This window comes from Mirounga angustirostris, unplaced genomic scaffold (assembly GCF_029215605.1).
Source record: "Mirounga angustirostris isolate CCGP_5_RB_7025 unplaced genomic scaffold, mMirAng1.0.hap1 SCAF_1, whole genome shotgun sequence".
Taxonomy (NCBI): Eukaryota; Metazoa; Chordata; class Mammalia; order Carnivora; family Phocidae; genus Mirounga; species Mirounga angustirostris.
This window is the reverse complement of record NW_026991709.1, coordinates 65,924,904-65,947,571: the sequence shown is the minus strand read 5'-3', so window position 1 is coordinate 65,947,571 and position 22,668 is coordinate 65,924,904. Positions and strand designations below refer to the sequence as shown.

At 37.9% G+C, this 22,668-nt stretch overlaps 1 protein-coding gene across 6 annotated transcripts in view; it reads left to right on the top strand.

Moving 5' to 3' along the window:
• The first annotated feature begins 215 nt into the window (after positions 1 to 215).
• GOLGB1 (golgin B1) overlaps positions 216 to 22,668 on the top strand; it is a 99,015-nt gene continuing 76,562 nt past the window's right edge. For all 6 annotated transcript variants that reach the window (XR_010413437.1, XM_045902970.3, XM_064597019.1 and 3 more), the window contains exon 1: positions 216 to 456. The gene's annotated coding sequence lies outside the window, so the exon portion shown is untranslated. The remainder of the gene's footprint in view (positions 457 to 22,668) is intronic.

Here is a 22,668-nt window from a genome sequence, read left to right as displayed (position 1 = left end):
GTCAGTCACCATCAACAGCGCAGACGACCTGGAACCCAGCGGCCCAGCCACTTCACACTAACACCTGACCCACCGCAGAAGGCCCGCCCTCCCGGCATTTCCGGTTCTTCCGCAGATCTTCTTCCGGAACACTTGCTCACGTCTGACCCCGCCCCTCTCCACTGTTAAGAGACCATTGGCTCTTTCTTTGAGGAAGCAGAGAATTTCCTGGCGTTGATTGGTTTCCGTCATTGTTGATGGGTTAGTTACAAACAAGGCGTGCCTGGTCTCCCTGGTGACGCTCTGCCGATAGCCCGGATTGGTTCATGTCCTAATCCCATCTTCCGTCCCAACTGCGAGTGGTTGAGTCCCTTGACGGGGCGCGGCGGTGGTAGGTGTCGCGGACGGGATTCCCGAGCTGACGTGGCTTAAATTTGGAAGGGGGCAGCTGGTGCCTCCGGCCGCAGCCTCTTCCAGGTGAGTGAGGGATATTCCCCAACTCCTCCCTTCCTTGAGTGTTTTAACGGTCACCCCCTGCGCAGGGGCTGCCGAAGCGGCCACACTCGGGTCCCCTCCCTGCCCCTCCTCCTCCTCCTGATTCAGTCCGGGATCCGGCCCTACACACGCCTCCCTTCACCTACCAGGCCTAGTTCTAGTTGCTCACAAGCAAGCTGGCCCCGTCAAAGGGCTTCGGGGTCTCCCTGCGCGGCCTCGGGGCACGTATGCGCGGTCTGCCCCCTGCCCAGGACGTTTCTTCTCCGGGAGCAACGGAGAGGGCTCTCGGGTCAGTCCTGTCTGCTCGGCCTTGTTCCCTGAGTGGCCTCCTCAGGCCGCCCTAGGTACGCAGTAGCTGACGTCGGAGAGAACCTGCCCGGCCCCTGCGCTCAGGCCCTAAACAAACTTTGTGTCCGGAAAGGGAGGCGGGACCCAAAGGAATCAATGTTCCTGAAGGCGGAGATCACAGAAACAGTGGAGTTATAACACAAAAAGGGGGCCTGTCAGAGGATCCTGCTAATGAATTCCTGGTGAGATTCGGAGAGAGGAATGATCTTGGTCATACCATCAGCACTTAAATCCCAGGAATCAGAGGTGGGCAGGCAGTTAGAGGAAAGGGAACCCTGAAGAAAGTTCTGGAGAAAAAGAACTTGATTTGGTGGTGTGCAGGATATTTATGTGCTTAACGGGAGTGCTGTGTGGTGGGGAAGGGGAGGGTGAGTCCCTTGACAAATGAGGAGTATATTTGTCTGACTTATTTAAAGAGTTCCAGTTGGTCTATGGGGGAAAGGACGGTTTAAGTGTGGGACAGAGATATTTAAAGTCACTGGATAAGTACTTTCACTTTTGGCGATAGTTGGAAGCTTTCCTAGCTTTTAAAGAATCTTACAGTTCTTTGCAAGATGGCAGTGGAGTACTCTTTACAGAAAGGCTCCTAGGCCTTTCCAGAAACATGAAGTAATTAAATTTGTATGGTCAGAATGACTATGAATAGTCAAACCCAGTAAATGTTAAGCTGGAAATGGCAGGATTTGGTCATGGAATAGATGTAGGAAAAAGTTGAAGAGAACTAAAGCGTTGCAAAACATTAGACACTGATCGTTTCACAGCTTTTACTTTTCATCCCTTGACCATGGAATGAACATCTAATGCTTTCCTCTTCACTGCATTACATTTGTTTAACCACATCAGCAGTTCCCAAACATTTTTGCACACCCTATCAGTAAAACATTTTTGAGCAAGCATATTGCAAATATGTTATATTTAATTATGTATAACGGTGTGCATAGCACAGTAAACATATACAAAAACATATTTAAAAGGATGAAAAATAAATTCTTGCCTACTCTCTATGACACTCCCAACCCAATTTGGGAACTACATAAAGTTGTTTACTTATTTTACAAGAAGGCTGTTTACATTTCTAAGGACCTTCAGGCTGGATGGGGGAACCTTTTTTTTTGAGGACCCCTATTATTCTGGGATAGAACCTCCTAAAACCCATCTTTAGGAGATCATTTTTTTCCCCTTCTGTTTGACTCTTAAAGGCCTCCCCTCCTTTTCCCCCCTTTGCATTAATGGATTAATTAAAGGGATATTGATTTTACTTATTTATAAAAATAGTAAATCATTAACTTCTCTTGGTTAAAAAATATTAGGAATGAATCACTTGGAACGCATCTCATCACTGATCATTACATACCAGTCTGTTGTTAAAAACCTCTACATAAAAGGCTAGGCTCAATAATACTATATTTTTAATTAAGCATGTAAAAATAGCAGTATGTATTTTTGGTAAAATGAAATTCAATAAAAAAGGATATAATATAACAACAAAAATCTTTTTCCTCTAGCTACTGACCTTTTTCCCTATTCCCCACTTCCCAGAAGTAAAGCACTGTAGATAATTTCTTGTTTTCTTAAGAAACTTTCTGATCATACTCAAGCACTTATATATATCCTCCTCCTTTTTCTCTCCCACAAGTGGAATCATGATACACATATTGTTCTCCACCTTTCTTTTGCCACTTAATACTATATTAAGATATTTTTCTCTGTCCGTAAGTATTAAACTACCTCATTCTCTTTTTTTTTTTCAAATATCATCCCTTTTATTTTTTAAAAAAGATTTTATTTATTTGTCAGAGAGAGCGAGTACACAAGCAGGGGGAACAGGCAGGGGGAGAAGCAGGCAGGGGGAGAAGCAGGCTCCCTGTTGAGCAGGGAGCCCAATTCGGGACTCGATCCTGGGACCCTGGGATCATGACCTGAGCCGAAGGCAGACGCTTAACCTACTGAGCCACCCAGGCATCCCTAAACTACCTCATTCTTTTAAAAAACTATACAGCATTCCATGCAGAAATATAAATATGTATTTAGCGTGTCCCTTATTGGACATCGGATTGTATTGTTATTAACCATCACAGACACTGCTGTACATTCATGTACATATATCCTTGTGTCCTTGTGTGAACATATCTGTGGTATAAACGTGGGATTCTTTGGGCCATACCACTCTGAATCATTTTATTTTAGTTTATGTACTGCTCGAAAAAGAGTGCTTATAGAACTATATGTAAGTATATGGGTGCTCTCATGGCCCCAGCTCTATTTTCAGCCCCAGTGAAGAATGTTGGGTGATGAGGTTACTGAGAACATAGATTATCTTTTGTATATCTCTTCCAACCAAGAAGCTTTATGGAGCTCTGTTACTAGTCAAATTAATCTCCCTTATGTTGTAGTTTATTCATCTTAAAACTGGGGATATTGATAGTACCTCCTTGTTGGGTTTGTTTTAATAATAAAAAAGTAATGAGATTAAGTTTTTATATGTAAAGGTATTGAAACAGTACTTAGTGTATAGTGCTGTGTATATAAATTATTAGCTACCATTTACTTCTGAATTTGTTAATGAAAGTTTTTTGTGTCATGAAAATTAGCTTTACATTTTGTAATTGTAAAATTATGTCATAATATTGGATATGATTTTCCCCTGCTATATAGCACCATTTCCTCTTAGCTCAAACTGATTGAGAATCACATTGAGAATTAAGGAAAACTACTGCAGCTCAACGAAGTATGCATTAAATAAATTAGAGGAGTGGCTTGGAGATCTCACCATTTTATGTGTTGTTTCTGTGGGAAAATATGTGATATAAATTCCAAAGCAAACAGATGTGCACCCAGGCATGCACTGTCTTCAGTTATTTCCTTTATTTTTTTTATTTATTTTTTTTAAAGATTTTTATTTATTTATTTGACAGAGAGAGAGACAGTGAGAGAGGGAATACAAGCAGGGGGAGTGGGAGAGAGAGATGGAGTTTTAGTTTGAGAAAACATTCATGATTTTAATTGTGTATTTGGAAAATGAAAAAATACTTTCCCAATTGAAATTACGTAACCATAACAATGTTATCGGCTAATGGTGATGTACAAAAGATTTTATTTAGGGCATACCACCTTGGACGTGTACATATGTGCATATGTTTGCCCACACATGATAGTTTTACATTTCTCTAAAGGGCTATGGTTTTAAAATGATTAAGAACATTGCCACAATGTCTGAAATCTCAGTACTTTTCTATTTAGCCCTGAAGGTAGTAGCAGTAGGATCCAAACTCCTTAGAGCAGAAAGTGTGGGTGCAAACAGCAGGGCCATGATAGAGGAGAGTTGGGGGTTGGTTAGAGAATTTGAAGTGAAAATCATGGAAAATGGCCAGTGATTAAGGTTTTTGTAGGTAATGGTATGTGACGAGTCCAGAGGTTAAGTCCAGTAACTCCCTTATGGACAGCTCTAGCTATTAATTGATTTTTTTAAAGACCTTTTTATTGTAAAACAAAAATCAAGTACAAAAAACACACCGAAAAATATATAGTTTGATGAATTATTAGTAGGTGAGCATTCTTGTCATAACTATGAGGTCAAGAAATCTAACTTTGTTAGTCATCCGAGAAACTCCTCCATGTGCTCTCCCCTTCTTTTCATAGAAATCACTTCCTTGTGGTTTCTCTCTAGTTTTATCATCCAAATGTGAATCTTGTCCCCTCCTTCCCCCCTTTTTAACTTGGTATCTCTTAAGACTTTTCCTTACAATTTCTGTTGAAGAACTTAGACTTTTTGACCTGTGGAGTTTCCCACACTTTGAGAATTTCACTTTCATGGGCCAATTCAGCATATTCCTGTGTCCTTTGCATTTCTTGCAAATTAGCAGCTGGATCCAGAGGCTTCCCCACCTAGACTGAGGTTTGATCTCCGTCAAGGCTATAGGTGGTGGTATATTCTTTTATCAGAAGGCTCATAATGTTTGGTTTTGTTTTTTTAATGTTATCAGCTGTTGATGCTCAATGTCTACATCCATGAATTCACAAGGAGATGCAAAATAGTAGACTAAATATTCCAGTTCTACCATTTTGTTTTCATTTGTTAGCTGGAATAATTTTATAAGGAGATGGATCCCCTTATTTGGTTCCTGAATGGTAAAGTTCAAATAGAAAAGATCAGATAAATCCTTTACTTGGCTAGTTTTCAAGATACTTAGTTTAGATGATGACTAGTTTAATATTATGAACTTGTGGATTTAAATATTTTTCATGGGTTTCAATACATTGCAATTCATATTCCTCTTAGAAACTCACTTATTCCTTTGGCCTGTGAGAACCAACCCAATTTGGCTCCCAGGTCTCTTGACATGACTCTAGTTAATTTTTGATAGCTTCCTTGCTATTTTGTATGACAAGATGTTTCAGGCTCATTTTATACATTTCCTACTTCAGAACTGGAATTAGCCATTTCTCTAAGAAGCTCTGCCATTTAAAAAAATTTTTTAATGGGAAATAGTATTGCAAGACCCCAATCTAGCACTAGAGATGTTCATTGCTTCTTAGTCTGTCATTATTTTTAAGCCTTTTCAGTGGACAGAGCTAGGAAAATAGATGTACTAAAGTAAAAATACCTTGTAAGTTCATACTGATACTTTCAACTTAAATTCAAGATCAGTTTTTATCTTTAGGGTCTTAATTTCTTCTGTTTTATACCTGTATTTCCTTTTTTCATACTGAAAATCTGATCTGATAGAATTACTATGCCCATTAATTGCTCATTTACTTTAATTCCACATGACACATACAAATTGTCAAGGAATAACAGTACTGATACAACCACCACTAATTTTGGTTATTGAAAACAGTTCTAAAAGGTTTTTTTTCATATGCTATTCACATTCTTCCCAGTTTTTCTTTATAGTAGCCCTGTGTATTGTCGGAGCATATAATCATTAAATATTATGTTCTCTCCATCCCAGTCTTAGTTCTACAAGTAACTATACTTAGTGCTTACCACCAGTCTTTATGATGATGTTTCTTTTTTTCTTTTTTTGAAGATTTATTTATTTATTTGGAAGAGAGAGAGAGAGAGAGAGCATGAGAGCAAGAGAGCGCAAACAGAAGGAGAGGATGAGGGAGAAGCAGATGCCCCCCTGAGCAGGGAGTCTGATGCAGGGTTCTATCCCAGAACCCTGGGATCATGACCTGCCCCAAAGGCAGATGCTTAACTGACTGAGACACCCAGGTGCCCCATGATGATGTTTCTTTAGTCATTTTGGTTGTCTCAAGCTTTCTTTTTAATAGATGCCTTAGGAAAAGCTCATGGGAAAATTGTTCATGAATTATCTTGCTTGCTTTTAACATTCTCTGCTTTTTATATCTGAAGGTCATTTTCACTGAAAATAAAATACTTGGCTCACATTTTCTTTCCTTGAATATCTCAAATCTGTAACTCCAGTTTTTTTCTGGCAAAAACATTGCTGTTGAAAAGTCTGAGAGTAGTCTTTTCTTTCTTTCTTTTTTTTTTTTAATTTTACACGTGATCTTTTGGCCTAAATCTCAAAGGATTATTTTTAAGTCCATTAATTTAACAGGAATGTCTTGTTGATCATTCTGGGTTGATACTCTGCTACATGGTGGGCTTTTTCAATATGTACCTTCAAACTTCAGGAATTAAAATTTCAGTTAAGTATTCAATTTTGTTTTTTTGTGTTTTTTTCTGTAACTTTGCTTTGGTTTTCTTCAGGGAATTTGACTGTCACATTGATTATCATCAATCTTTATCACTTTCTCCTGATTCCTTTTTTATTGGCCTGACTTTAAAAATTAAAAAATAATAAATTATTAAGAATCATTTTAGGTTTACTATAGAAAATATGCAAAGATAGTTTAGAGTTCAGTATAATCCTGACCCAGTATTCCCTAATGTTAACATATTACATTAGCAAAGTGCATTTGTCAAAACTAAGAAACCAGTATTGATTCATAGCTAAACTCCATATTTTCTTCAAATTCCATTAGTTTTTCCATTAACTATTCCAGGATCAAATTGTAGGACATCGCATTGTACTTAGTTCGTTTCATTTTCTTTCTCTTTCTTTTTAAAAATTGAGATGATTATAGAGTCATATGCAGTTGTAATAAAATAAAACAGAGATCCCTTGTACAGTTTGTTTTGTTTCCCTCAACGGTTAACATTTTAGAAAACTATTGAATAATATCACAATGAGGATACTAACATCAATATATTCCCAGTTTTATTTGTATACTTGTCTGTGTGTGTGTGTGTGTGTGTGTAAGTTCTGTATAATTTTATTACTTGTGTACGTTCATGTATCTACCACCACAGTTAAGATATGGAGAAGTTCCAACACCACAAAGACCCCTTGTGTTGCTTTTTTATAACTTTAGCCACCTTCTACCCTCCTACCTCCAACCCCTCCCTAAGCACTGGCAACCACTAATCTGTCTTCCATTTCTAAAATTTTGTGATTCCAAAAGTATTATATAGGTATAGGACTATGTAGTATGTAACTTAGAGAAAATTGGCTTTCTTTTTTTTTTATTCAGCATGATTGGAGACTCATCTAAATTACTGGGTGTATCAGTTGTTTATTCCTTTTTATTGCTGTGTAGTATTCTGTGGTATGTATGTACCACAGTTTGTTCCATTTTCTTGTTGAAGGACTTCTTTGCTGATTATAGTTTTGGGTTCTTACAACCGAAGCTGCTATGAGCACTTATGTATAGGTTATTGTGTGAATTTAAGATTTCATTTCTATGAGATAAAATTGTTGGGTCATAAGGTAGTTGCATGTTTAGCTTATAGGTAATTCCTTTTTGATTTGTAAAATTATCCTTTATCTTAACTTTCTATTTTTCTTAAGGCATGATTTATTATGACTATTCATTTTCCTGTTTTTTTTTTTAATTTTTAGTTTCATCTTCATTTCCAAAATGATTTTTTTAAACTTTTCATTACTTCTTGAATTTCCTCTTCATTTCTGGGTTTTTCTACTGTGGGAGGTAAATTGATAAATTTGTTTCAAATCAAAGAAAACATATGCATGTGTTCAGCAAAGTGTGTAAGTAAATATGATACATATCTATCACATACCTACTGTTAGATGGTATATAAAATTTATAGTTAGCTATTAATTTTTGTTAAGAATGTTTTAATATGGAAGCAGATACCGTCATTGTTTTGAGCTTTATTGAGGTATAATTGACAAAAATGTATATATTTAAGGTGTACAATATAGTGTTTCTCTATACATATACTTGTTAAATGATTATCTCAGACAAGCTATTTAAAAAATGGAAAATGCCCATCACCTCACATAATTGCCCTTTTGTGTGTGTGGTGAGAACATTTAAGATGTACTCTCTTAGCAAATTTCAGGTATCTAATGCAGTGTTATTAACTGTAGTCACTATGCTATACATCAGATCCCCAGAATTTATTCTTCCTGCATAACTGAAAGTTTGTATCCTTTGACAAACATCTTTTTATTTCTCTTACCCACTTTTCCCTGGCAACCACCATTTTACTGTCTGCTTCTACAAGTTTGACTTTTTCAGATTCCAGCATAAGTGAGATCGTGCAGTATTTGTCTTTCTGTATCTGGCATTTATTTCACTTAGCATAATGTCCTCCAGGTTCATCCATGTTCTCATAAATGACAGGATTTCATTATTTCTTTAGGGCTGAATGATATTCCATTGTGTATGTACAATATATTTTTCTTTATCTGTTCATCTATCAATGGACACTTAGATGATTCTATATTTTAGCTATTGTGAGTAATGCTGCAATGAACATGAAATTGCAGATATCTCTTTAAGATACTGCTTTCATTTCCTTTGGATATATACCCAAAAGTGGGATTGCTGGATCATATAGTAGTTCTATTTTTAATTTTTTGAGGAACCTCAGACTGTTTTCTTTAATACCTGTATCAATTTATATTCCCACCATCAGTGTACAAGGGTTCCTTTTCTCCATATTCTGGCCAGTGCTTATTACCTGTTGTCTTTTTGATAATAGCCATTCTAACAGGTATGATGTGATATTGTGGTTTTGATTTGTGTTTACCTGATGATTTTTGGTGTTGAGCATTTTTTCACATACGTTTTGGCCATTTATATGTCTTCTTTGGAGAAATGTCTGTCCAGTTCCTTTGGTCATTTTATTTTATTTTTTTTTTTTAAGATTTTATTTATTTATTTGACAGAGAAAGACACAGCGAGAGAAGGAACACAAGCAGGAGGAGTGGGACAGGGAGAAGCAGGCTTCTTGCCGAGCAGGGAGCCCGATGCGGGGCTTGATCCCAGGACCCTGAGATCATGACTGAGCCAAAGGCAGACGCTTAATGACTGAGCCACCCAGGCGCCCCTCCTTTGGTCATTTTAAAATAAGATTTTCTTGCTATTGAGTTGTTTGAGTTTCTCATATTTTGGATATTAATCTTTATTAGATATTTGCAAATATTTTCTCCCATTCTGTAGGTTGTCTCTTTATTCTCTTTCCTTTGCTGTGCAGCTTTTTAGTTTGATGCAATCTCATTTGTCTTTTTTTGCTTTTGTTATGTGTACTTTTGAGGTTGTATCCAAGAAATTATGTCAAGACCAATGTCAAGAAGCTTTCCCCCTATGCTTTCTTCTACTAGTTTTACAGTTTGAGGTCTTGCATTCAAGTCTTTAATACAGTTTGAGTTGATTTTTTTTATGTGGTGTGAGATAAGGATCCAGTTTCATTCTTTTGCATGTGGATACCGATTTCCTCAGCACCATTTATTAAAGGGACTATCCTTTCCCCATTTTGTATTCTTGGCACCTTTTTTGATCAATTGGCTGTAAATGTATGGATTTATTTCTGGCTCTTTATACTGTTCCATTGGTCTGTATGACTGTTTTATGCAAATATCTTAATGCTTTGATTGCTGTAGCTTTATGGTATGTATTTTTTCCCATTTCATTTTATTTATTTATTTATTTATTTATTTATTTAAATTTAAATTTTTTTTAAAGATTTTATTTGTTTATTTGAGAGAGAGAATGAGAGACAGAGAGCACGAGAGGGAAGAGGGCAGAGAGAGAAGCAGACCCCCTGCTGAGCAGGGAGCCCGATGCAGGACTCGATCCCAGGACTCCAGGATCATGACCTGAGCCGAAGGCAGTCGCTCAACCAACTGAGCCACCCAGGCGCCCTCATTTTATTTATTTAAAATTTTTTTCTAAATTTAAGTTTTAGGTAGTTAACATACAGTGCAATATTAATTTCTAGAGTAGAATTCAGTGGTTCATCACTTACATACAATACCCAGTGCTCATCATAAGAAGTGCCCTCCTTAATACCCATCACGCATCTAGCTATGGTATATTTTGAAATCAAAAGTGTGATGCCTCCAGCTTTGTTCTTGCTCAAGATTGCTTTGTCCATTCTGGGTCTTTTGTGGTTCCATATGATTTAGATTTTTAAAAAATTTTTGTGGAAAAAAAAGGCTTTGGAATTTTTTAAAAATTTAATTTTATTTTATTATGTAGTCACCATACAATACATCATTAGTTTTTGATGTAGTGATCCACGATTCATTGTTTTCGTATAACACCCAGTGCTCCATGCAGTACGTGCCCTCCTTAATACCCATCACTGGGCTCAGCTATCCTCTCACTCCCCTCCCCTCTAAAACCCTCAGTTTGTTTCTCAGAGTCCATAGTCTCTCATGGTTCGTCTCCCCCTCCGATTCCCACCCCCCTCCTTTTTCCCTTCTTTCTCCTAATGTCCTCCATGCTATTCCTTATGTTCCACAAATAAGTGAAACCATATGATAATTGACTTTCTCTGCTTGACTTATTTCACTTAGCATAATCTCCTCCAGTCCCATCCATGTTGAAGTAAAAGTTGGGTATTCATCCTTTCTGATGGCTGAGTAATATTCTATTGTATATATGGACCACATCTTCTTTATCCATTCATCTGTTGAAGGGAATCTGGGCTCTTTCTACAGTTTGGCTATTGTGGACATTGTTGCTGTGAACATTGGGGTGCATATGGCCCTTCTTTTCACTACATCTGTGTCTTTGGGGTAAATACCCAGTAGTGCAATTGCTGGGTCATAGGGTAGCTCTATTTTTAAATTTTTGAGGCACCTCCACACTGTTTTCCAAAGTGGCTGTACCAACTTTCATTCCCACCAACAGTGTAAGAGGGTTCCCCTTTCTCCACAACCTCTCCAACATTTGTTGTTTCTTTCCCTGTCCATTTTTGCCATTCTAACTGGTGTAAGGTGATAGCTCAATGTGGTTTTGATTTGAATTTCCCTGATGGCTAATGATAATGAACATTTTTTCATGTGTCTGTTAGCCATTTGTATGTCTTCTTCGGAGAAGTGTCTGTTCATGTCTTCTGCCTATTTTTTTACTTGATTATTTGTTTTTTTGAGTGCTGACTTTGAGAATTTCTTTATAGATCTTGGATGCCAGCCCTTTGTCTGTAGTGTCATTTGCAGATATCTTCTCCCGTTCTGTAGGTGCCTCTTTGTTGACTGTTTCCTTTGCTGTGTAGAATCTTTTTATCTTGATGAAATCCCAGAAGTTCATTTTTGCTTTTGTTTCACTAGGCTTTGGAGAGGTATCTTTTTTTTTTTTTTAAAAGATTTTATTTATTTGACTTAGAGAGAGACAGTGAGAGAGGGAACACAAGCAGGGGGAGTGGGAGAGGGAGAAGCAGGCTTCCCGCTGAGCAGGGATCCCAATGTGGGGCTCAATCCCAGGACCCTGGGATCATGACCTGAGCCGAAGGCAGACGCTTAACGACTGAGCCATCCAGGCGCCCCTTTGGAGAGGTATCTTGAAAGAAGTTGCTGTGGCCAATGTCAGGGACGTTACTGCCTATGTTCTCCTCTAGGATTTTGATGGATTCCTGTCTCACATTGAGGTCTTTCATCCATTTTGAGTTTATCGTTGGGTATGGTGTTAGAGAATGGTTGAGTTTCATTCTTCTGCATGTGGCTGTCCAATTTTCCCAGCACCATTTATTGAAGAGACTGTCTTTTTTCCATTGCATGTTTTTTCCTGCTTTGTCAAAGATTATTTGACCATAAAATTGAGGGTCTATATCTGGGCTCTTTATTTTGTTCCATTGGTCTATATGTCTGTTTTTGTGTCAGTACCATGCTGTCTTGGTGATTACTGCTTTGTAATATAGCTTGAAATTGGGCATTGTGATGCCCCCAGCTTTGTTTTTCTTTTTCAACATTTCCTTGGCAATTTGGAGTCTTTTCTGATTCCATACAAATTTTAGGATTGTTTGTTCCAGCCCTTCGAAAAATGTCATTGGAATTTTGATCAGGATGGCGTTGAAGGTATAGATTGCTCTAGGTAGCATAGACATTTTAACAATGTTTATTCTTCCAATCCATGAGCATGGAATGTTTTTCCATCTTTTTGTGTCTTCTTCAATTTCTTTCGTGAGTGTTCTGTAATTCCTAGAGTATAGATCCTTTACCTCTTTGGTTAGGTTTATTCCGAGGTATCTATGGTTTTTGGTGCTATTGTAAATGGAATCGTTTCTCTAATTTCTCTTTCTACAGTTGCATTGTTAGTGTATAAGAAAGCAACTGATTTCTGTGCATTGGTTTTGTATCCTGCCACATTACTGAATTGCTGTATGAGATCTAGTAATTTGGAGATGGAGTCTTTTGGATTTTCCACATAAAGTATCATGTCATCTGCGAAGAGAGAGAGTTTGACTTCTTCTTTGCAAATTTGAATACCTTTTATTTCTTTTTGTTGTCTGATTGCTGTTGCTAGGACTTCTGGTATTATGTTGAACAATAGTGGCAAGAATGGGCATCGTTGTCGTGTTCCTGGTCTTAAGGGAAAGGCTCTCATCTTTTCCCCATTGAGGATGACATTTGCTGTGGGTTTTTCATAGATGGATTTTATGAACTTGAGAAATGTTCCCTCTATCCCTATACTCTGAAGAGTTTTAATCAGGAAAGAATGCTGTATTTTGTCAAATGCTTTTTGTGCATCAATTGAGAGGACCATATGGTTCTTCTCTCTCCTTTTATTAATGTGTTCTGTCACATTGAATGATTTACGAATATTGAACCATCCTTGCATCCTGGGGATAAATCCCACTGGGTCGTGGTGGGTGATCCTTTTAATGTATTGTTGGATCCTGTTAGTTAGGATTTTGTTGAGAATTTTTGAATCCATATTCATCAGGGATATCAGTCTGAAATTCTCCTTTTTGATGGGTCTTAGCCTGTTTTGGGGATTAAGGTAATGCTGGCCTCATAAATTGAGTCTGGAAGCTTTCCTTCTCTTTCTATTTTTTGAAACAGCTTCAGTAGAATAGGTGTTATTTCTTCTTTGAATGTTTGGTAGAATTCCTCAGGGAATCCATCAGGCCCTGGACTCTTGTGTTTTGGGGAGGTTTTTGATCACTGCTTCAATCTCGTTTCTGGTTACTGGCCTATTCAGGTTGTCCGTTTCTTCCTGTTTCAGTCTTGGCAGTTTATAGGTTTCCAGGAAGACAGTCATTTCTTCCAGGTTGCTTAATTTATTGGCATATAGTTGTTGATAGTAATTTCTAATAACTGTTTCTATTTCCTTGGTGTTAATCATAATATCTCCCCTTTCATTTGTAATTTTATTAATTTGGGTCCTTTCTCTTTTCTTTTGGATAAGTCTTGCCAATCTTATTAATTCTTTCAAAGAACAGCTTCTAGTTTCATTGATCTGATCTACTGTGTTTCTGGTTTCCAATTCATTGATCTCTGCTCTATTTTTAACTATTTCTCTTCTAATGCGTGGCTTAGGCATCGTTTGTTGCTTTTTCTCTAGTTCTTTAAGGTGTAAAGTTAATTGGTGAATTCGGAATTTTTCTATTTTTTTGAGTGAGGCTTGGATGGCTATGTATTACCCCCTTAGAATCGCTTTTGCCGTATCCAGTAGATTTTGGGCTGATGTGTTTTCGTTCTCATTGGTTTCCATGAATTGTTTAAGTTCTTTGATTTCTTGGTTGACCCAAACACTCTTGAGCAGAGGGGTCTTTAGCTTCCAAGTGTTTGAATTTCTTCCAAATTTTTTCTTGTGATTGAGTTCCAGTTTTAAAGCATTGTGGTCTGAGAATATGCAGGGAATTTTCTGTCTTTTGGTATTGGTTGAGATCTGATTTGTGACCCAGCATGTGGTCTATTCTGGAGAAATTTTCATGTGCACTCGAGAACAATGAGTATTCTGTTGTTTTAGGGTGGAATGTTCTATATAGATCTATGAGGTCCATCTGGTCCAGTGTGTCATTCAAAGCTCTTGTTTCTTTGTTGATTTTCTGCTTAGATGATCTGTCTGTTGCTGAGAGAGGAGTACTGAGGTCTCCTACAATTAATGTATTGTTATCAATATGACTATTTTGGTTAACAGTTGGCTTATGTAGATGGCTGCTCCCATGTTGGGGGCGTAGATGTTTACAATTGTTAGATCTTCTTGTTGGATAGACTCTTTAAGAATGATATAGTGTCCTCCTGTGTCTCTAACTACAGTCTTTAGCTTAAAATCTAATTTGCCTGATATAAGAATTGCTACCCCAGCTTTCTTTTGAGGTCCGTTGGCATGGAAGATGGATCTCCATCCCTTCACTTTCAGTCTGGATGTATCTTTAGGTTCAAAATGAGTCTCTTGTAGACAGCATATGGATGGTCCTGTCTTTTTATCCAGTCTGCAACCCTGTGCCGTTTTATGGGAGCGTTTAGGCCATTCACGTTGAGAGTGATTATTGAAAGATATGAATTTATTGTCATCATGTTGAAGACCTTGTTTCTATAGATTGTCTCTCTGTATTTCTGTTCTATATCACTCTTGGGGTCTTTCTCCTCTTATAGGACCCCACCTGCCCCCTTAATATTTCTTGGAGGGCCGGCTTAGTGGTCACATATTCTTTCAGTTTCTGCCGGTCTTGGGAGCTCTGCATCTCTCCATCCATTCTAAATGACAGCCTTGCCAGATAAAGTATTCTTGGCTGCATGTTTTTCTCGTTTAGTACCCCAGGATGTCTTGCCAGCCCTTTCTGGCTTGCCAGGCCTCTGTTGATATGTCTGACGTTACTCTGATGTTCCTCCCTCTGTACCTAAGGAATCTCTTCCCCCTAACTGCCCTTAGGATGGTTTCCTTGGTTCTAAGATTTGCGAGTTTTACTATTACATGCTGGGGTGTTGTCCTGTTTTCCTTGATCCTGGGAGGGGGTCCTCTCTGCTTCTAGGACATGAGTGTTTCATTCCCCAGATTAGGGATGTCCTCAGCCACGATTTGCTCAAATATATCTTCTAGTCCTCTCTCTCTCTCCACCCCCTCAGGGATCCCAGTAATTCTGACATTAGAACATTTCACTGTGTCACTTCTCTGATTCTATTTTGATGGATTTTGGGTTGTTTTCCCTGGCCGCCTCTTTTTCCTTCTTGTCTATTAATTGGTCTTCTAGGTCACTAATTCGTTCTTCTGCCTCGCTTACCCTAGCTGTTAGATTGTCTAGATAAGATTGGATCTCAATGATAGCATTTTTAAGTTCTGCCAGTTCAGCTTTCATTTCTGCCCTTAGAGACTATGTTGGCATTAATTGATTTCTGCATTCTAGCTATTGTCTTCACAATTGCTACCCTGAATTCCATCTCCGACATCTTTGTTATATCTGAATCCATTTGTAAATCTGTGGCAGAAGTCACAGTCTCTGAGTCTCCTATTTTGGGGGTTCCTCCTCCTAGTCATTCTTTTGAGGAGTGGTTGAGGGAATGTACGGAGTCGAAATTATTGACCACAGCCCAAGCAAAATGCACCTGTTTTTTGGGGTTTTTTTTTTTTTTTTTTTTTGCACCTGTTTTATAGGGACCTTAGGGTTGCTGGCCTCTTGTTTTCCCAGTCTGTCTTCTGAGGGAGAGGCCTGCCACACTCTTACTCAGGCAACGCTGTTTGGGCAGAGTTGCCCTGCCCCCCGTGGCAGGTGATGGGCTCAGTGAAAACCAGTTTTTTGGGGGCTTTTGTTCTCTGGTGGCTTTCCCTGGCGGCTTTCCGAGTCTCTTCTGAGAGTCAGAGCAGAAGAGGTTGTTTCCAACCCTCTGCCTCATCGCAGTCTGTTCTTCAGTGAGCTCTCCAGGCCACACTGTGTCCGTTTCTGTCTGTGCTGCTATAAACTGCAGTCCTGGGTCTGCACCCCTCAGCAGCACTCCCAGTCCTCGCCTCCAGGTTGGGGCATGTCTCTGCCCTTTGTGCTTCTAAATCCGCCAGCTGCCCCCAGTTTGCATGCGTGGCCCCGCCGCTCCAGGTTTCAGTCCAGGGGGCTGTCCTAAAGTCCTTTCCCCATTGCTACCAGTCTGCGGGTCTGTGCCCCGTGTCCGGGATGGGAGGCTTTTGCGCTCCTGTGTTATTTCACCTTCCCAGCACCAGCGCTTATGGCAGCTCCCTCCCTGTTCCGTTTCTCCTCCGATATCTGCCCATGGAATCACGGTTCCCCGCTTCATACCTCGAAACCAACCGCCTGCGATATTCTGTTTGTAGAGGTCCAGATCTATCTTCTTACATCTGAGGCTGATTTTGTGGGTGTTCAGAGTGGTCTGGTAGATATCCAGCTCAATTCCGGGGACTGGTTGGAATAGGGTCCCCTACTCCTCCGCCATCTTTTCCTCTCTCTGAGGCTTTGGAATTTTGATAGGATTGCATTGAATCTGTAGATTGCTTTGAGTGGTATGGACTTTTAATAATGTTCTTCAAGTCTGTGAACATGGATACCTTTCCATTTGTATGTTTTTTCTGAATTCCTTTTATCAATGTGTTACAATTTTCAGTGTAGAGATCTTTTACCTCCTTAGTTAAATTTATTCCTAAGTACTTTATTTTTTAAAATGCTGTTATAAGTGGGATTATTTTCTTAATTTGGGAGGGATAGTTTGTTGTTAGTATATAGAAACAATAATTTTTTTTAAGAGTTTTTTTGTTTATTTGACAGAGAGAGACACAGCAAGAGAGGGAGCACAAGCAGGGGGAGTGCAAGAGGGAGAAGCAGGCTTCCCGCCGAGGAGGGAGCCCGATGTGGGGCTCGATCCCAGGACCCTGGGATCATGACCTGAGCCGAAGGCAGACGCTTAATGACTGAGCCACCCAGGCGCCCCAGAAACAATAATTTTTGTATATTGATTTTATGTCCTGCAACTTTATTGAATTCATTTTTTAGTTGTAGTAATTTTTAAAGAAGATTTATTTATTTGAGAGAAAGAGAGAGAGAAAAGGGATAAGCAAGGGGAGGGGCAGAGGGAGAGTCCATGCTGAGCACAGAGCCTGACGCGGGCCTTGATACCACACCCCTGAGAACATGACGTGAGCTGAAATCAAGAGTTTGACACTCCTCCAACTGAGCCATCCAGATACCCCTAGTTGTAATAATTTTTTGGTGGAGTCTTTAGGGTTTCCTATATGTAAGATCATGTTTTCTGCAAACAGAGACAATTCTACTTCTTTTCGATTTGGATGCCTTTTATTTCGTTTCCTTGCCTAATTGATCTGGCTAGGACTTCTAGTACTACATTGAATAGAAGTGGTAAGAATGGGCATCCTTATATCTGATTTTAGAGGAAAAGCTTTTAGCTTTTTTGCCATTGAATATGATGTTAATTTTGGTCTTGTTGTATATGGTGTTGATTGTATTGAGGTACATTCCTTCTGTACCTAATTGGTTGACAGTTTTTATCATGCAAGGATGTTGAATTTTTAAAATGCTTTTTCTCCATCTGTTGAGATGATCATGTGACATTTATCCTTCATTCTCTTAATGTAGTGCGTCACATTTATTGATTTGTGGATGTTGAACCATCCTTGCATCTTAGGAATACATCCTACTTGACATGGTGTATGATTCTTTTCATGTGATATTGAATTGGGTATGCTAGTATTTTGTTGAGGATTTTTGGATCTATTTTTCCAGGGATACTGGCCTATAATTTTATTGTAGTGTCCTTCTCTGGATTCAGTATTCAGGTGATGTTGTCCTCATAAAATGACTTTGAAAGTGTTTCCTCTTCTTCAGTTTTTTTTAGAATAGTTTTGAGAAGGATTGGCATTAATTCTTCTTTAAACATTTTTTAGAATTCACTTTAGTGAAGCCATCAAGTTCTGGGTGATATATGGAATTGTTGAATCACCATATTGTACACCTGAAACTAATACAACACTGTATGATTGTTAACTGGAATTAAATATTTTTACATCCCCAAAAAAGAAAAGAACATAAAAGAAGAAATAAAATTACTATTAATATGCAAAAAAAAACCCAAAACAAAACACCAAGAAGTAAACTGAAAAATTCACAAATATGTGGAAATTAAGCAACATGCTCCTGAACCAATGAGTCAAAGGAAAAAACCAAAAAAGAAATAAAAAATTATATTGAGACAAATGAAAATATGACATACCTATGGAAAGTTAATGAGATGCAGCAAAAGCAGTTTTAAGAGGAAAGTTTATGGAGATAGACTCCTACATTAAGAAAAACAAAAGATCTTAAATAAACAACCTGTCTTGACACCTCAAGTAACCAGGAAAAGAACAAACTAAGGTGAAAGCAGAAGGAAGGAAATAACAAATATCAGAGCAGAAATAAAGGAGATGGAGATTAGAAAAATAATAGAAAAGACAAATAAAACTTTTTCAACAAAACTGGCTTTTGAAAAGATATAATTGACAAACCTTTAGCTAGACTAAGAAAAGAGAGAAGATTCAATGAGTAAAATTACAAATGATGAAGGAGACACTACACTGATAACGCAGAAATACAAGGAATCATAGGAGACAACCATGAATAATTATATGCAAGAAATGGATGAATTCCTAGAAACATACAACCTACCAAGACTGAATCACAAGAAACAGAACACCTGAACAAACCAATAACATAAAGAGATTGAATCAGTAACCAAAAGCCTCTCAATAAAGAAATGCCCAGAACTTGATGGCTTCACTAAGTGAATTCTAAAAAATGTTTAAAGAAGAATTAATGCCAATCCTTCCCAAACTATTCTAAAAAACTTCTCTCCCTCTCATGACAGTTTTTGACTAAAAGTCTATTTTGTCTTTTAAAAATATAGTTACCCTTGCTTTCTTTTGGTTACCATTTGCATGGGATATATTTTTCCATCCCTTCACTTTCAGCCTGTCTGTAACCTTAGGACCAAAGTGAGTCTCTTGTAGGGAGCATATAGTTGGATTTTGTTTGTTTGTTTATTTATTTTAAAGATTTTCTTTATTTATCTGAGGGAGAGTGAGTGAGAGAGAGCACTAGCAGGGGCAGCAGTAGAGGGAGAGGGAGAAGCAGGCTCCCCAGTGAGCAGGGAGCCCGATGTGGGGCTTGATCCCAGGACCCTGAGATCATGACCTGAGCTGAAGGCAGACACTTAACTGAGCCACCCAGGTGCCTGGGTATTGTTTTTTAAATCAATTCAGCCACTCCATGTCTTTTGATTAGATAATTTAATACATTTAAATTTAAAGTAGTTATTGAAGGACTTCCTATTGCCATTTTGTTAATAGGTTTCTGACTATTTTGTGGTTCCTTTGTTCATTTCTTCTCTTGCTGTCTTCCTGGGTTTTTCAACTTCTGATGTATGGCTTTTCATGTCTTATATAATTTTTAATGCCTTTTAGTCCTTTTGGTTGATTTAGTAGGTTGTAGTTCTGTTATTTTGAGCATGGCTCTTTGACATGCTTCCATTTTCTGTATGGATATTATTTTGCTCTTTTTCTTATAATAATTTTGTATGGAAATTGTGTTACTTTTCAGGTGCTCATTTTTATGTTAATGTTGCTGAATTTTTAGAAGGAGATTTATTTTGGGTAGCTTTTCTAACTTTGCAGAGCTCCCTCTCTTACATTGTTTTCCAGTGTTGGTTCAAAATATGGCCATTGGATTTCTGAGATTTCCAGACTCTTTTTCCACTATCTCCAGCTCATTCTTTATCTGGGTCTTCCTTTGTTCTCTGTTGACTCTGACTTGATGAATCTTGATTCTACTCTCAGTAGAGGCCCTGTTTGAAAGAGAGCCCCGACTCCTCAGTTTTGAGTGTTCATGGGGCCCAGACTCTTTAGCCATTTCAGACCTTGCAGGTTCCTTGCACTTAGGTGCTACTGGAGTAAGGATATACCTTCCTTTTTCAGTTGCTGTTCTTTAATTGGTGCAGCACATTTTCCAGTGAATACCCACTAGCTCTTTTGTGGTTCTCTTGGTATTCTGTTTGTCGCATTCTTATAGCTTCTGTAGGGGAGCATTATTTTACCTCTATCCCCTTAAGGTTTTTACTGGGCCTGAGAATTACATTTACATAGGACAGATTAACAGGGAAAGCATGCAGATTTATTTAGTATAAATTTTAAGTGACACTAGAGCCCTCATAAAGAAATGAAGACCAAAAGAATCAGAGTAGAACACTTAAATATTGAGTTGGACAGAGAGCAGTAAATTGTGATATTGATACAAGGCAAAGGGGTAGTTAATCATGGAGAAGTGACTAGGAAGATAAGGATTCACATACAAGATTTGTTTGTACAAATTCCTTTTGGCCTCAACTCCCCATTCCTGGAGATAAGAATGTTACTTTCCTCCTAATATAGGGAGGACATCTTCCACACGGGGTTTTATATCTTGTTTTCAGGAAGAAAAAGGGGAGGTCAGAGCATCTTTCTTGTACCTGCTGTTTTTCAAGTGCCTTTAGCCCAAGATAATCTTTATGCCAAAATGGCATAGTAGGGGTGGAACATTCTGCCACCCCTGCTTCACTTCCCTCTTCCCACATGGACAGCAACGACATGCAGATCTTGTGGCTGTTGGTGGTTTGTCTATATCCATGTTTATTTTAGAGTTTGTGGAAAACTTTGTCACAAGTTTTTGGTTTTTTGTAAAGGCTGTATATAGGTTTTTAGTTTTGTTACCTAGTTGCTTTGTCAGTTTTTATGTGGGAATTCAGGAAGATCCACAATCAGTGATGTTTCCTACTCCCATCTTCTCAGAGTCCCATCAGTTGGTTGATTTGTGTTGTGTGTGCTTGTTCCTAATGTAGTCTGAAAAATCTGAAGATAAAGTGAATCTGCTTGATAAGTTAGGTTCTGCTATGACTTTCTTTGATTAATGCAACTCTCTATGCCTAATGAAGACTCTTTAGTTTTGGTGTTCATTTCCTTCATTAATGATTATTATAGAAAATTCAATCTCTAGAGTTGAAAAGAAAGTTTAGTCTATGTAATGGTGAGTTGTGATTTTTTTTTTAAACTGACTATAGTTATGAATTTCACAGCTTGAATGAGTGGTTATATATGGTCCTATATACTTAAATGTGAGCCTATGTTGTCTTTCTAGTAGTTATATATACTAATACATGGCCGTATGTTGCCCTTCGAGGAGTGGTTTTCTTTTTCCTTTCCTGTTTCACACATCTTTTCTAAATGTTATATGCTAGTTAGGTTATCCAAGATAACCTGTTACAGAAACAAACTCTTCACCACCACTTTCTTAATTAAGGACCACGATTGCCCTAAACATTATTACTACTAGGAGTAGAAGAAAACTTTAGCAGAAATTGGTGTTATTCAAGTGCTTATTTTGTACAAGAGCTCTTATATTTCTCCCTACTGAGGCTTTTAAAGGCCAAATAACATTTTATCATTAAACATAAAATTTAGCATAATTACTTATGCTAGTGCTATGCACAGTACAGTTCTGTTTTGATTTTTCCTAACAAAGAATTAATAATTTGACTTTCAAAGAGTTTATGGACTAGCCATTGACACTGATCTGAATGAATAAATAAGTAAAAAATAAGGGATGTGTGAGTATGTGTATATGTGTGTGTGTATTTAGGTTGTCTTTTTCTTCTGTAATGAGTTTTGTTAGCTTGTATCTTTTAAGGAATTGTCCCATTTTTTCTGTTAATGAATTTATGGGCATAGAGTTATTTGTAGTTTTACAATATTTTAATGTATGTTATATTTTAATGTATGTTAGATCTATAGCGATGTCTCCTTTCTAATAATTGGTATTGATAGTTTGTGTCTTCTCTTTTTTTTTCTTGGTCAGCCTGACTAGAGCTTTATCAATTTTTTTTTTATCTTTTCAAAAAACCAATTTTTAAAAAGTTTATATTTTAATTCCACTTAGTTAACATGTAGTGTTATATTAGTTTCAGGTGTACAATATAGGGATTAAGCAATTCCTTACACCACCCAGTACTTATGACAAGTGTACTCCTTAATCCCCATCACCTAATTAACCATCATCCCCCCCCCCACCTCGCCTCTGGTACCCATCAGTTTGTTCTCTATGATTAAGAGTCTGTTTCTTTGTCTCTCTCTCTTTTTCTCCTCTTTGGTCATTTGTTTTGTTTCTTAAATTCTACATATGAGTGATATCATATGGTATTTGTCTTTCTCTGACTGACTTACTTCACTTAGCATTATACTCCCTAGCTCCATCCATGTCATTGCAAAAGGCAAGATTCCATTCTTTTTTTATGACTGAATAATAGTCTATTGTATATATATACCACATCTTCTTTATCCATTTATCAATTGATGGACACTTGGGCTGCTTTCATATCTTGGCTATTGTAAATAAACAAAGGGGTACATGAATCCCTTTGAATTAGTGTTTTTATATCCTTTGGGTAAATACCTAGTAGTATAATTGCTGGATTGTAGGGTAGTTCTATTTTTAACTTTTTGAGGAAACTCTATACTGTTTTCCAGAGTGGCTGCATCAGTATTCCATCAACAGTATAAGAAGGTTCCTTTTTCTCCACATCTTTGCCAACAACTGTTGTTTCTTGTGTTGTTGAT